Raw genomic sequence first — 16,854 nt, forward strand, 5'->3', positions numbered from 1 at the left:
GTTATTTGCATCTTTTCTGTCCAGTAGTACATTCCATCATCCAGATAAAGGACTGATCCTGAAACCCTTCCACACCTGTAGTCCCTTGAGTATTGCAAGTAGTATCTTACTCCAGCCAGTAATCCTTTGGGCATATAAGTCAAGGATGCAGGACTAAGACCAATATTCACAATAAAACCAAGTAATCATTATGCCTGTGAACACAATGGATGGCAGAGTTTGCAAGATAAAACTGGAAATTTTAGATGGTAGTAAAAGATCATGAAACAAATCAAACAGGGCCAAATCCTTCTCACTTATTCGTGCAAACAGACACATTGAATTCACTTAACAATATCATATGTTTTCCTTTTAAATAGTATTTGAATGACATTGAGTGCAACATGTGGAAACCAATGCATTACCCATAATCCACACAATACTCTAAAAATGTTAGCAATATACATATTACTTTTAAGGACTAAAATAACTGGGCAAGTCATTTGCTAGATGTGAAAGTTAACTTGTTTTTCTAAGGACTGATCCAAAGGCCCCTGAAGAAATGGAACACTCTCATTGGCTTTGGCGGGGGACTCTAAAGAGATTTGGTAGGGAGGAAGGAAAAACATGGATTTTTCTCCTTTATTTAATAATTTTTCTGATCCCTGACATTTTAAAACAACATTTAAATGGAAATAAGCAACAGATAAACTTCAGAGCAAGAGTCTGACATTTAATGCTTTTCTCCTTTTGCTGAGCAAGGTTTTGTATTGCTGTCAAGTACTGAGGTTGATACTACTGCTTTAGTATTATTCTGGTATCAAATATTGAAATTAAACAGATATTATTCACAGCATTAAATATTTAAGAAAACCCTTTACAAATGCTTCTAAAGTATATTTTAGGGCTGTAACCTAAATGCTTTGAATAACTTTGACAAGCAAGCGAAGGAAAAGAGATTTGTTAATCAGGACAGCCTCCAGTGTTACTTTTTTCACATGAGGTCCTTAATGCATATGTGACAAAGTGGGAATTTTCTGTAATACTTGTATGAATCCTTGGCATGCCTCAGTTTCCCTCTTCACGTGGCATTGCTAACCAGTGGGTGCAAATGGGTTAATACTGCTCCGGGAACAGCACAGGAGCAGTGTATGTGTCACCTTGCTGTCAGGGGGGGAACTGATGGGTCAGTTTCAGCTAGTTCTTTAATTATCCTAAGTCAACAGAGGATCCAACAAGACACAAGGATACTCCAAAAACTGAACTATCAACACCTAACAGCAGGAAACCACGGCGCACAAGACTCATCTGCTGGAAAGCAAAGGAGTCAGGTGACTGGAAGAAGGAAGCTTTTTGGAGGAACTGAGGAGCATGGACAGGGTGTGGGGGAAGAGAGGGAGTGCCAGAGATGGAGGCCATTAAAATTAGCTGGCTCATTGGGGCACTGGTTTGACCAAAATGCACTGTGGCTTAACTTCTGCCTCTCTGTGCTAACCTAGGGACTTTCAGAGTCTGCGTGCCAGGTAACTAATCAATGGTAACCGTGCTTTGAAAAGACAGCTTGTATTGCTGTAAATACTCAGAGAGCGTTGTGCCGTGAAGGGGCACAGTACAAGCCTCCTGCAGGAGTCTGGCATAGCTGGATTCGCTGCAGGGAGCCCTGGAAAAAGACAGGGAACACTTGCGCCAACGGCCCAGCCTTTAAGTCTTGGAGGCCACAAGCCTGTCCTTGCAGAACAGTGTGGGCCCTTGGGACCTGGCATGCTAAAGGGGTCACTCCCAGGAGACCGCTGACAGGCTGGGGCATAGACCAGATGCAGTGACAGCATAACATCACCTCACTCAACAGTGCAAGAAAGCAACTTCACAAAAACATTTTTCAGGAAGAAAGCTACTCCGAAGCCTCTCCTGGATCAAAATTTATTTAAGTGTCGTAAAAATGGAGATGGCTGGCATTCCTCTCAAGTAATTAAAGTCAGGCTGGGAAAGGAGTGATTAGCTACAAGACTAAATAGAGTTGTCTAGAAGATTTGATCAGAACTGGGCTTAGACAGGTCCCACATTGTTATAAGTCTAATACCCATCTTACCATGCTAACACACGGGTGAAACAGACTGGTTTCCAGCAATGAATTTGTCAGTGCTCAGCTGAGGCCTAAAGCGTTGGCAAGAGCTGGCACCTGGTCTGCCAGTGTCACAGATGGGCAATGAGATATATGGCATCTTACCTCTCCAGTACATTACCGATATAAGTCAGTAGTTTGGTGACCAAAAATTACTTCCATCTTATGGCTGCTTGGTGGCCATGTAAACCTAGCTTGCATTCTCAGTTCACGGGCAGTTGGACATCACTGCCATTACATTCAGCACGAACTAATAGCCTTTTTAGGAAAGGCAAAGAAATCTTGTACCTGTAAAGGGGGCTACCTTGAAAGACTGTAGAGTCATGTTTGGCCAGGTTGCGGTGTGGAGTTTGCTCTAAGCCTGCCTGTGCTATACCTGATTTGCTGAGAGAGGACTTGTCTCCCTGACTGTCAAGCCAGAACATTTCATGAACAATTAATAAAAAAAAAAAGCCCTCCCATATTTCTTAGTCATCAGAAAATATAAGTAACGATGGTCCCATGGTTTTTACACTGTCAGCATTTTATTTCCATTTTTACATTATCCCCTTTAACTGGAGCCGCACATCTATTCAAAAATCTGCTGCTAAATCAGATCGAACCACTTCCCCTTAATCAAAATATAAATTCAAAACAAAGCTATCAAGTTATGTTGATACAGAACGAATGACTATACCACAGCAGTATTTGTATCTTATTAGCCCACACACTTCCTCTCTGCTAACCACTGGCAATTAATTGCAAAACTCCCCTCTTTTTTGCATTAATTAGAGCTGACAGGACCATGAAAATCCTGCCTACCTCTGAATCCAAGGAAAGCACAGTGAAAGTCAGAGAAATACCCCACCGGGGGGGAGGGAAGCTTGAATACTGAAGATCAAAACAAGTTCTGCCCTTGAATGCATGTGTGGAGCTCTGAATGACTTCAATTGGAGCCCTACTTATGCATATTGCACTAAATCAGTGAATTATTTGTGAAATTCAGAGATGAGGGTAGCCATGCAACAACGATGAAACTATTGACGCAGGTATGTAGCATGTCATAAGATATTTGGCAGATCTTAGTGCAAACGATGGAAAAATATAGAAGAGGGGAAATACACAAAACCCTAGTTGAGAAAGTAAGAGGCAGGATATAGGAATTTAGGGTTTGATCTTGCAAGGTGCTGAATACTCTGGCCCTAGTCCAGGAAAGCACTGAAGCATGTACTTAACTTGAAACAGGTGAGTAACCCCATGGAAGTCAATGATCTTAAACTTAAGCATGTGCTTAAGTGCTTTGCTGGGTATGCAGCACTTTTCAGGGCCAGGTCCTTAACTGGGTCTTGAGTGGTAATATTTAACAAGTTCCAGAGGGGTAGCGGTGTTAGTCTGTATATAATAAAAACAACGAGAGTCCTGTAGCACCTTAAAGACTAACAAATTTCTGCAGGCATAAGCTTTCGTGGGTACATCTGACGAAGTGGGTTGCAGCTCATGAAAGCTTATGCCCGCAGAAATTTGTTAGTCTTTAAGGTGCTACAGGACTGTCATTTTTTTTAATATTTAACAAGGACATTTCCCCCTCTGACTGTCCTATCAAAGGTATTGTAGAACAAGTACTAGATAGATGCATGTAATGCATTCATGGAGAGATACTATATTTGAGTTATTCCAGTCTCTTCAGAGAAAAGGTGGGGAAAAAAATCCCTGCAGGCATCCCAACCAAGGGGATGGTCAGATGCTTACATTCATTCAATTAAATGAGGCAATGGGTATGTCTACCCAATCAGAGGGTGAGTGCAGATCGGGTAGGCATACTGCCCCTCCTGCCCCACTAGCTTTAATCTAGCTAGCATGACTAAAATAGCAGTGAAATTGTGGTGGTACAGGCTTCAGTGCAGGCTGTACAAGCCCACTGGCTACTTATATTGCTAGCCTACGTTGGGGTCCATGCTGCCACATCTTCACTGCTATTTCTAGCTGTGCTAACTAGATTAAAGCTGGCACAGGTATGTTTAGCTGAGCTGCAATCACATCTTTGACTACAATGCGGACTGCCCAGTGTTACAAAAGGATCAGGTGCTTGCACTAATTGTCTGAAAAGCAGAGGTTTGTTTAAGATGCAATCAGCAGAATGGAGACACTTGGGTTTTTGTTTGAGCTACAAACAGTATCTTTCTGGTTAGTCAGGCTACCCCATGTAGTAGCAGCCAACAGACTGGGGATGTTGAATGACACCTGAGTCAGATGATTAGAGTGGTAGCTTTGAATTACTGTCCAGGCACTAGCTCTTAGCAGTGGGTTTAAAGATACTTTGCGCAGAAGTTAAGACCCAATGGGTCTGATACTTATCTCACATCTGTTTTACACCAGCATAGCTTCATTAATTTCAGTAGAGTTAATCCTGATTTACACCAGTGAGAGTGAGATACGAGTCAGACCCAGAATCACACAGCAGTTGGGATGTTTGTGCACCTAATAGAATTTAATACAAATTAAACCAGTAGGGCTCTAAAGAAAAACAAAAAGATTCCACAGAAGTTATTCTAAAAACATAAAACTGAACCGAGAATTACAACCCTCATCCAGAATTCTACAGGTTGGTTTAAATTAGTGAATTTATCACATATTCTTGTTTTTACTTGATCACGGGCTGGAATAGTACAATATTCCAGATAGGGAGGTATGTTACAGACAGTGGAGCTAAAAGTTCATTGGCATATGGACACTGCTTTACTCTGAAGATTGGTAACATAAATCACAGTCAAACTCTAAACAGAAAAGATAAATTTAAGGCTAGCTTTTATACAGTTGTAACCTACAAACTACTTGGTACCTTGTAGACTGATTTCTATTCCAGATATTGCCTTGCAGCAAAATGCTCCATAGGCTATTTGGCCAGGTGCTGTACAACCATGATGTTGAAGAGCTTGCAGACTTGGTTTTGCGATAAGACAGTAGAATATCAGTGGTATATTTTGTATGTATAGGTGCTGAACATGCAGTGTGGATCATTTAAACCAATACCTGGGGTGAATTCAAGCAGCAGCTTTTCTGTATCCAGGACCTAACAGGTCAATCAGTAGGTGTATATGCTCCTAAAGCTGTCACTGTAGATTAATTTTGCTACAAAATTGAGATGAACAAATCCCCACCTCCTAGCCCCAAGGAATACAAGGCCCCATCTCCACAAGGCTTCCATCAGTATAAATCCCCTCCCTTCTTCCTCACTTCTCTAGTCCTCTGATTTTCCCCCACAAATCATACATTCATCCCTCCCTCCCACAAACCTTCTGTTTCCCCCCTTTATCCCTCTTCCTTCTGCTTCCCCTTCCTTTTTCATCTCTTAAGCCCCTAATTATCTTTTCTCCTCCTTCATTCCCTGAAAGACCCTGTTCAACCCTCCTCAGATATCTGCCCCTCAAAGGAGCCCCTCTCCTTCTCTGCATCTAATATTCTTCTGTTCCCCAAGATCTCAAACTTTCACCCATAATGTCGCCCCTCACTCAATATACCACTTATCACCCTCTCAAAATTCTCCATGCTTCATCTCTCTCCACCAAGTCACCCTATGTCTCTGGCTCCCCCATGCACACACCCCCTCCCCCCAGATCCTGCCCCGCACACCCTCATCAGCTATCTATCCCCAAGGTCCTCAGCTCCTCCAAACGTCTTCCCAGCGATTCAGTTCCTGGTGTCACTCCCTTTACCTGCCCCCTCCCCATTTCCATAAGACTCAGTGTCACCAACTCCTGTGATTTTATCACAAATCTCATGATATTTGACATTTTCCTTGAAGCCCAGAGTCCTAGAGACAAGTGCGTGTGTGAGAACCTCAGCTTTCTTCACAAAGGCAAGCTGTTAGCTTTAATGGGTGTGGAGAAAAGCACGAAAATGTGGCCTGAGTGCACCCCAAATGCTCCCAGACCAGGGGTGAATAAAAAGAGATCCGATTTTATTATTTTTAGTCATGAATTTGGAGTATCTCGAGTGGCAATAATGCTCTCTCCTGCATGTCTGATCTCTAAGGTCTCTTTCTGTCCCCCACTCTGCCAGGATCCCCCTCCCCAGTGTCCTCCCATCCCTGATACCCTCCCTCCGTCCCTATCCTCAAGGTGACCCTATGGTCCCTCTGCTCCTTCCAGATTCCTTTCTCCCTGAGCAGCCCTCTGTTCCTGCCCCCAAGGTTCCTTTCCTCATCACACCCCCTCCTCAGACCCGTCCAACACCCACCAAGGATTAACTTCCCTTATTCCCCCCCCCAAAGCTTCCTAGCTCATCCCCCACATTTCCTTTACTCCAGTGGTCTTGGCCCCTTTGGCCCCCATCCCAAGGCTCCTATTCCCTTCCCTCAACCAGTCTCTAAGGGGGCAGAGAGCTGTAGCTAGTTAGGAGGCTGCTGGCTGATGCAGACTCTGCCTTATTTCCCCAGGTATCTCCTTTTCCCTGATGTAAGACCCTCCCCCGCCGAGCCCAAAGTGCAAAGGGGACAACAGGGTAGGCCCAGGCTGGACAGGGAAGGAGCTAATCTGGCTTCAGAGTCTCACTGCCCGCAGGGAAACAGAGCAGCCTCTTTTGCCAGAAGGCTGCTGTGAGGCTTCTGCCGAGACCAGCCTCTGTAGAACCTCAGATGCTCATTGCTACTTCCCTCCTTAGCCAGCCAAAATTGAGAGGAAGACATCATTGTCCCCCACAACTTTCTGCTGGAGGGAGAGGAGATGTCTCTCCAACCCCTCTAATCATGGCTCTACTGTCTATTCATTTGATTTTAAGTTTCACATTCGTCTCTCTGCTGTTGATTGAGTGAAACGAGTACAAGCGAGAACGTCACTAGCAGAACACTTGTTCCATTGAACTGAAGCTGTATGCATTTTTCAGTCTGTCTCCTTCCCTCCCTTCCCCTGACCTACTGACAGCATCTATTTATTTGCTTGCCTTCTGTATTTTATTTCAGACCATTGTGTTAATAAAGCAAAAATACAAGTAATAACTCAGGCATGATTTTTTATGATAGCAGACTAAATTTTCTTCATTCCTTTTCTCTGATTAAATTCAGATTTTCCTGTACTTTACCAGAATCTTCTGTCCTATTTTTATTTAATTTTAACCTCACTTAATGAAATTCATCTTTGCAAAGCCACATCATGTACGGACTGTTTTTTCTTTTTAAATCACAACCTGTCCCTTTGCATTCTTCAATCAGCATAAAGGGGTCAGATTCCAGCAATCACTGGCCAGGAGAGAACTGCACAAGTGGCGGGGTACTGCCTGCTAGCGTAATGCCAGAGGAGCTAGCCCTGCACCAGGCTAAAGAGAGATGGAGAGAAGAGGTATCGGGGCAGGGGTGTGGTGAAGTTCCATTCTGCTGATCTTCCACTGCCATGATATCCCATAAAGACCATACACTTGTGGCATAACTTAAAGTAGCCCCTAACTAATGCTGCTCAAATTAATATTGAGGCCCAGGGTAGCATAAGAGTGACTCCTAGGTTCAGGCCTTAACCTACTCCTTGACACTCATTCCTCACTGAATGAGGAAGCTGTAACACCTCCCCTCCTACACCTACTCCAAGTGGAGTTTGAATGTGGCAACACTCCAAAAGCCCCCTACATAGAAACCTCTACATATACTATTCAGGCACCAGAAATAAATTTTCAGTCTTCCAAATGTTTTTCCTTTTCCAGCTGTAGTAGCACCATGCCCTGAGTATATCCTTGCTTGGCAATAAGAGAAAGAAATGAAGAAAAATAGGCTGAAGGGATATTTCCTGATTCCAGACAAAACAGGCAAGAGAGAACGGGGGAGGAAAAACAGAAAAAAGGAGAAAGGAAGAGGCTGACAAAAGGGAGTCAAGAAAATAGGAAACAAAGAAGAAACTACAGCTAAATGATAAATAAAGAAAAGATATGTTTTAGCCAAACACTGAGCAATTGCAGCTTAGCTTCTATATAATAAATTGAACATATGGTATGAAATGCAAACATTTCAGCCCAAGTATCATATTCCCATGTATTTTCTAAAGAGGTACATATGGGAAAGGAAGGGGGGGGAAAAAAAGGATAAATTAGGAAAAAGAGAAAAATAAAGGAGATGGATTAAGGGGAGGAAGAAGAACACTTCTTTTGACATCCTCTCTACTGTGATCTGGGGGGAGTTCTGGAGTTCCTCTAGAAACTTACACAGTGATGTTTTCTAAGATCATTACATTTCTATTTGCTGTGGTGCATGTTACAATCCACAGTATAGCTTGGGGTTTGGAGTACTCCATGCCTTACTGCACAGTAAAGAGTACAAAACTGAATTTGAGTTGGGTGATTCTTGCTGGTACAGCTGAACTTATAGCCTGGTCAATTGTTACAGTTGTCGCCCAAATGTGGGAATCACTGCTGTAGGAGCTACAGTCTAAATAATAGCAATGGGCGTGGGTCTCTCTGACAAAATAAACAAGATAGACAATCTCAGTTGACCTCCTCCTGGCCACCTTTATGCTAAACCAGCAATATTTATCTGTGGCCAAATGTATCCACTAATGTCACCATTTATCTTGGGTGTGTGTGTTATAACCAATGATGTACTGTGGATGCTGAAACCACTATCCAAATTAACAAAGTAACTGAGCTTGTCAAAAGCAGCACTAAATTTATCTGGAAAGACTACAGATTTCATAAAGACACAGAGTATGTTTAAATAAATATATTAAGCTGTTGTATAAACCACCTTGGTTGTGTAAGAACAGGAGGACTGATGCCTTATGTATGCGTTGCTTTACAAAGATTCTCAGCACTAACCTGTTCATCCTCTGCATGTCTCCAGTCTTAAAATTTGTAACCAAAGCTTCAAGCAGCTGCTGTTCTTACAGAATTTCAGTTGTGCTAGGCACATTGTTCAAATACCCTTGAATAGCTTTTGAAGAAAGTATTCTATGCCTAGTTATGGAAAGAGCAAAATCTCTGTTTGAAAGATAGCTTGGAATGTTTGCAAATGTCAACGTTGCAGCTGACACTTGGGAGATCCTGAGAGCTCAAAGAAGAGAAAACTGCAATTTGGAAGGGATTGTTTATCTTTGAGGAAATCATAGTTTAGCACCTCAGCTGGAAAAAGCTTAATTATAAAACTAGTCAAAGCAACCTTTTCCATCACTAAAAGACAGTCTGCTTGCCACATTAATGATGAGCATTGATAATGATCATTTCAATGTCTTCCACAAATGTTTGTCTTCATCTGCTACAGCTAAGGAAGAGTGACTGTAAATGGCATATATGTCTCTAGCTCATAGTCTCTGGCAACTGTAAGGAAATGCTAATTATGTTTGACTAATGCTAGTTAGATTACTCGCCACTTAAATGAGTCAGGATATAAGACAGCTATTGTTCCAGTCATAGATGTTGGGGGAGCGGCTGCATCCCCTGGCTTGAAGTGGTTTCCATTATACACAGGGTTTACAGTTTGGTTCAAGGCTCTTAGCACTCCCACTATAAAATTTGGTCAAGTACCCCTTGCTCCAGTTGCTTTCTGAAGAACAGGAATGACATTTGTAACTGTGCATAATGCTACTTTTGTTCATAAAAGTAGCTTACATTTGATTATAGATTTTTTTTAGAATACTCATGTAAAAATGCTTTTCCTACTTTCTGCATCTGGAAAAAGGCCCATCTTTCCCTGCTTGATAAACCTTTCTGGCTGCTATGAAGAAACATACACACACTAGGGGTTTCCCTGACACTGGGTCTTGGTCTACTTCCGCACCTGGGAAGCAGAAGGCCTTACATCTGGTTTCCTGTAGTCATGTGCTGGCTCCTAGTCATGTATCCTGGGACTTCAGCTCCCAGTTTTAAAGGGCTCCAAGGGCTATAACAGATCCACTGGCATGCACACGTTCCCTAAAAGTCAGTTAGTGACTAAAAACCTCAGAGTTGCAGGAAATAATTGACATTAGGTCTCAATCCTGCAGGCTGTTTCTCCTGGATGGATCAGTGCATTTGCATAGAGCCTTATTGAGTCTGGTGGAGCTCTGCACAAAACAATTTACAGAACCGGGGACTGAGGCAAAGCACAAAAGCCTGGTCTGAGCTTTAAGCCTGGGCTTAAATCCCACAGAAGTGAATGGGACTGTAATATTCCACTCACCACTGTAGCACCTCCTCATAGTGAGAGCTGTAGATTAGCTCTCACCAGTTGGTTTGGGACCCCCTTCTGGTGGTCATTCAGTTACTGCAGTGGTCTATCACAGCACTCCCTGAAGCTAGGTCACTATATAGTCTTGCCCTTCCAAGGTATCAAAGGCTCTCCAGACCAAACATCCATATACTGTCCCAGGCAGGCTGTGAATTCCCAGTCTGTGCCACTTCCCTACTGGTTGGTAAGGAGCCCAGGCCCATCCACTCCTTCTGGTTCCAGCCTATACAGGCTCAACCCTCACTGCTTTTCCCTTGGGCTTCAACCTACTCTGCCTTCCACAGGCTTTCTTCCTTGCAACTCCTCTGGCTAAACCCCTTCCATCAGGAACAGAAGCCCAGGACTTTTATTCCCCCCAGCTCTCTGACACAGACAGCAAATGCAGACTCTCTCCTTACAGCCCCTTTCTGTTCTCAACTGCCTAACTTTATACAAACCCAGCCTGGCTTCTTCTTCAATGAGTGAATCTGAATCAAGACTGACTCTCCTCCAGGTGTGGCCTATAAGGTTAACTGGCCCCTTCTGAGTCACCTTATCCCTTCAGGGCTGGTGTGGGGTGAACACCACCACAGGGACTAAGACCCTGTCTACACTTAGCTGCAAGATTCGGCGGCAGTCGACGGGAGTTATGCAAAGTACGCAAAAAACTTGCGTAACTCCTGTCGACTGCTGAGCTTCTCTTCTGTGCTCCGTCTTCACTGCGCTGTGCCGAGGGGAACAGTGTTCCTGTCGACGCAGCGCTACGCTACTTGTGTAGCTGGACTTAATATGTCAATTTCTGGATCGACTGAGAAGGGTCTGCACTGACCGCTCAGTCAATCCAGAGAAATTGATCTGACGGTGGCGAATTTGCCGCCGTCAGTATAGCCGGAGCCTTAAACATGTACGTAAGCACACTGCTTAACACAAATGGACTGATTACAGTGAAGCAAGTACTGAAGTGGTTTACTGAGCTGGGGGCCTTAGGAGCACTGGCCTGCTGTCTTTCAGATGAGAGATCAAACTGAGATTCTGACCATTTGTGGTCATTTAAAAAAAAATTCCATGGTACTTTTTGCAAGACTAGTCACATTAGCTCTGGTTTCCTGGTCCAGCTGAGTAACTAGATTACAGAGATATTTTAAAGTGCATTTGCAGGCCCATAAAGTATTAATATTGTTATTTGTGGAAAGGAAAGCGTTGCAATGCTTACTATGGAATACAGTAAAAATTATAAAAGTTAAATTATTTTCTGCTTTTAAATTGTTCTCTTATATTCAATATCCATAGTAGCATTTGCTGTAATTTTTTAACATTTCAGAAAAATCAGATGTGAATACATTTAATTTTCTTACAATCTGATTATTATTAATAGATTATATTCCTATATAACACCTTTCATCCAAAGAACCCAATAACTTCTACCAATGTATGTAAATCAGGGGCTTGGATTCCTTCTGCATCAAAAATACCCCATTTCTCTTTTAAGGCACCTATTCACCATGGTCCATTGTGAAGAATCAGGCCCTATATCTTCAAAATACTACATAAATATTATCCAATCTTCACAATACCCCTGTGAAATACTTATATGGGTGCAACAATTGACATCAACATAAAATAATTTTTTTAAAAGAATGAATGAAGCAGCCTTTCTCACTGTGTATATTTGATATCTAGTGAAATGAGAGGGTAATACTGTATTATAACAAGTTTGATGGCCATGTAATCAGTTCTCTGTAGTACTGGTGCGTGGGTTAGAATGAGAGGAGCTTTGGATTGTTTGTGTTTATTTAAATGTATTCTTTTGGACCTATACCTTAAAAAGCAGGACTTCTAATATTACATATATGGAACAAACCATTACTAGATTGCATTTCTGTGCACATCTGATATGCCTTTGAAAATATGACTATATGTTTATGTGAAAATCACTGAGAAGGAAGTTGAGAAAGATGTCATATTCACTAAAATGCTGAGCAGCCATTTAAACTCTTTTGCCTGGTACTTTCAGCGGTGATAAATTAGTAGCACAGTTCTGCCTATGACATGGACTCTACATCTAGGGATCAGTCAAGAGAGGAGCTCAGCTGAAAAAGGTAGAATGGTATAATTAAAAAATAGTAGCTCAATGGTTTTAAAGATCAGGATGTATGGCCAAGAAAGAATAGCGAGTCCTCTCTATATAATTGCCATGAGGGAAACACTGAGAGCTATTAAAGTCTATTGTATCAAATTTAACAGTTCAGATTCATTTCCATCCTCTGTAATATTTTCTTTTTACATATAAAGAGAAAAAGTACACAAGAGAATTCACATCACAGGAATATATCTAAAGGAAAAATGTCAACTTGTTTAGATTAAAAAATTGATATACCTTTATAAATAGAGTCTGCTAAGGAAAGTCATGCATACTATATACATGTATATCATTAACAAAATTCCACCACTCCATCACAGAAAGTCAGCATTTATATACTATTCAGAAGATCCATGATATTAGGACCCTGTCCTTGGCATTCCATCAAACACAAACCACTCATCTTCACTTTCAAGGCCTTTTACTGCCTAGGTCCACCCAACCAATCAATTCATATATGTATTGTTAGACCCTGCAAGCTGGAACCATAAGGGTTCTGAGCCAATGACACCTCCACATTGCAACAGGAGGCTTGGGGAGGCCTTCCATGGGAGGACACTGAGAGGCTGCTATTGGCAGGAAGTACTGCCCAGCAGGACCTGAGTGGCAGTCCCTCATAGCTCACTGATTGGCTAGTACTAGTATTTAAACCCGGAAGCTGTGAGGGCAAGCTGTCTCAGCATCAACACAGATTGCCTGTCTCTGCTCCACACCCTACTTGCCATAAGAATGGCCATACTGGGTTGTGCCAATGGTCCATCTAGCCCAGTATCCTGTTTTCCAATAGTGGCCAATGCCAGGTGCTTCAGAGAAAATGAACAGAACAGGCAATCATCAAGTGGCCCATCCCCTGTTGTCCACCCCCAGCTTCTGGTAGAGGCTAGGGATACTCAGAGCATACCTTAGATTCTGGCTTCTGATGCTGATTTGTCCTTGACTTTGCTATTTGATTGCTGTCTGTAACCTGGCGCCCAACCCCGATCATCTGGTAACCTGACTCTGCCTGCCTCCTGACTCTTGATTCACCTTCTGGCCTGTCTTGGACTCTGACCTACTGGTAACCTGACCCCTGCCTCCTGACACCTGACTCTTGATCTGCCCTCTGGCCCATCTCGGACTCTGACCTCCTGGTATCTGATTCCTGACTCCTGCTCCAACCACTAGGTCTGACCACCCAAGTGTTGGTTGTGACATGTATAAAGCTGTTGACCCCCACCTCTACTATGCCAACAATGCTGACCTGTACTGCCCATCGGTCATATTCTCCAAGCACTTTTATGCTTGCTTCCATGCCACTCCTTATGCATGGGAGGAGCTCCTGTAAAAGTCTGCAAGGCTACCTTGCCATCCCTGTCCAGATGACTCCTTAGAACTCACCTTTGTCATGGTACCTACAAAAAAGTCAACAGTGGCTAAGCAGCTGTGACTTTTCAATCATCTCATTGTTCTCTTCTGTTCATTCCATCTATTTGCTTCATCCACCTCTATCTCTTGTCATTTTTAGTCTGTAAGATTTTTGGGACAAAGGCCATCCTTTGGCTATATGTATGTGCAGTCTTTAGCACAAAGGGGCCTCATCTCTGATTGGGATCTGTTATGGTTCAGAGTAAGCTGTATCTTTGATCCCTCACTCAGTGTTTCCATGGGCTCTCTTTCCAAGTTAAGGCCTATGCCTGTCTTTCTCAGAGTGGAATTGTATGATTCCCTCCACTTTTAGACTGATCAGCAGGCTACAGTACCTCCATTTACCACATTTATTACCTGAGCAGGTGCAAGTGGCTTTGGACCCTGCTATTGACTTCCCTCTGCAAGCTGTGACCAGTTTGAAAATGCACTGACAGAATGGTTTGTTCAAAATGATGTGTTTCTGTATCCATAAGAATATCACATGTAGAGAGAAAAGGGGTTAAAATAACAAAAGCCTAAAAGCATGTTGTCACATATGCCTCCTGCAAGGAGGTAGGTCTGATTTAGCCCCCATTTTTCCGGGGACCAAACTGCAGCCTGCTTTTTTGCAGACCCTCTATCTCCTGGCTCCCCAGAGACCCAGCATTTTAACCACTTGCAAGTTCCTTAAATGAGACCTCAGGATTTCAAGCTGGAATCTCTGTCATCCCCCCAACCCTGTGGGAGCAGTGGATGTGAAACTGAAAGAAATTATAGGCACCATTAATTTTGGAAGTATATCAGAACTAGAGTTCAGATCAGAACCCAAACTTCAGCAAAGTGCCTCTGTATGGGATTTCATTTAACTGGTATAGGAAGCAGTGGTTTCAGTTCAGGGATTTTGGGTCCTGTGTAACCTTTCACATAGAAAATGAAAACTTTCAAGCCTATGACAAAGAGGCAGTCAGAGAATGCTGGGGTGAGAAGGTTCTGTGGCAGGTGGAGTTTGGCAGTTCTATCTGACAGTTCTTAGGCCTGGTCTATATTAAAAAGTTAGGTCTACCTAGCTATGTCACTCAAAGGTGTGAAAAATTCCACACCACTGAGCAACCTAGTTAAGCCAACCTAACCCCCAGTGCTGACAGCACTAGGTTGACAGAATTCTTCCTTCAACCTAGCTACCGCCTCTGGAGAGGTGGATTACCTATGCAGCTAGGAGAACCCCTCTCATCAGTGTAGGTAGCATCTATGCTGCTGCTGTGTTGCCGTAGTGTTTCAGTGTACACAAACCCTTAGTATCACATCAAGTATGGGGCAGACACAGACAACACTCCAAACACATCAAAACAGCAACTGCCAGCTCTGGTCCATGTAAAATGTAAAGTATTGATGAAAACTGAGTTAAAGTCAAGGTTTCTTTGAATATTTCCCTTAAATCACCCGTTGATATAATATTCCAACTAATGCCTACTCCTTCAAACTTTTCCTTCACATACTTTTTGAGGAGAAAGGAGTGTGTGGAATGGTCTATCTGAATACAGTTTTGTTCTGAATATAGTTCCCTGTCACTTCATTAATGGTAACTGAGAATAACCAATTGTTATTTTGAGGCTTCTGCTGACACCCTTGTGGGGCCTAGAACAAATTGAAAAAGAAATTAATAATAAAAAAGGTCTGATCCAGCCTAGAGTTGGAGCTGGACTGGGTCTGATGTTTGGTAGTGTGTGTCAGTGAGGAAGCACTCAGATTCAGGAGTGTGTCAACTGAAAAAGCACTCAATTCAATAATATTGTTGAACTTTTTCAGAGCCCTGGGGATATTCCAGGTGGGAATAGAAATTGATGAAGGAATCTGGTATTTGTTTTGATGCAGTTTTAATTTTTTTAAAACAAGGAACATAAAAAAATCTTCCTTCTCCAAATGCAGGAGGAATCAAAGGCCAACCTTCTTTTCAGCCAGCACCCCTGACCTCTCTTTAGATTTCTCTCAGTGTCACAGTGTGCTTACCGGCTTCTGCTTTGATTTTTTCAGGCTGTTTCTGTCTCTGTCTCTCTCTCATTCTCTGTTCTGCCTTCCACACACATATATGCAGTATCTGTCAAGAAGTTTTTGCATCACCATCCCAAATTTATTTTTATTCTCACCCAAACCTCTGTGGGACTTTTTGCTCCGATAGACTTTCTTTCATCATCCTGAAAGGATCTCTTCAATCTGCCCCTGAGAAATGCCTATTATTTCTGTAGAATTTGCTGGTTGAGGCACACTTTGCCCATTTTGTTCTAAAAGGGAATTCACCTCTGTAACAACTTTTGGAGTCTCAACTTCCACAGTTACATTCTCAGATTTGGGGGCCAACCATGCTGAAATCCTGTATCCAGGATACCTCCTTAAGATTGTGGAACCATACCAGATCACCTCTTTTAAGAGTGTCCCCATGTAACCTTACATTATACAGCTTTTTCAATAATTTATCTCAAGACAACTTAAATTTTTGCTGTAATAAGCCATTAATATGTAAAGTCCTTTGTGTTCTTGGGTCATTACTGCCCCAAACCATAAGCACTCCTATCTATGTCCAATATGAAAGGGGTTTTGAAACACATACAGGCAAGAGAGTTGCAATAAGAAGGGCCTTTTTTCAGTTCTGAGAATATCAAATCATACTTTGCCACACTGCTGAAGTGGTTTCCCTTTCTCACCCAATCTATACAATGATTTTGCAAACCCACAAATAAATCTTCTGTAATAGAAGCACAGCCCATCAATGAATGTCTAGATAGTTGACCTTTCTGTACAGCTTCAAGGTTTTTTTTTGTCAGTAAAAATTCCTCATTGCAGTTTTCCTGTGTGCCAGCATTTACCAGATATACTGGTTCACATTTTACAACTACGGTTCCTTTTTGATATTTGCTGCTTATCAGAAACAGCCAGCAAATGAACAGGTATCAGTTCTTGTTTCAGACCCACAAGAAGTTTAGCAGCTAAAATCCCCTCTCCCAGGTCTGAAAACAGTTTTGAATCTCTCCCCACCTTTCCCTTGCTAGAAAGCTGCCATAGCATATAGCTGTTATAATGGTTTCTGTCCCTGCA

At 42.5% G+C, this 16,854-nt stretch overlaps 1 long non-coding RNA gene across 1 annotated transcript; it reads left to right on the plus strand.

Moving 5' to 3' along the window:
• Positions 1-2,912: 2,912 nt before the first annotated feature.
• Positions 2,913-8,385, plus strand: LOC137161829 (uncharacterized). Its single transcript, XR_010922187.1, has 3 exons — positions 2,913-3,129; positions 7,287-7,413; positions 7,769-8,385. It is a non-coding gene; the product is annotated as an uncharacterized lncRNA (long non-coding RNA).
• The last annotated feature ends 8,469 nt before the right edge of the window (positions 8,386-16,854 follow it).

The sequence above is a fragment of the Emydura macquarii genome, unplaced genomic scaffold, assembly GCF_026122565.2.
Source record: "Emydura macquarii macquarii isolate MOO-44397 ecotype Brisbane River unplaced genomic scaffold, CSIRO-AGI_Emac_v2 contig_2372, whole genome shotgun sequence".
NCBI classification, from domain to species: domain Eukaryota; kingdom Metazoa; phylum Chordata; order Testudines; family Chelidae; genus Emydura; species Emydura macquarii.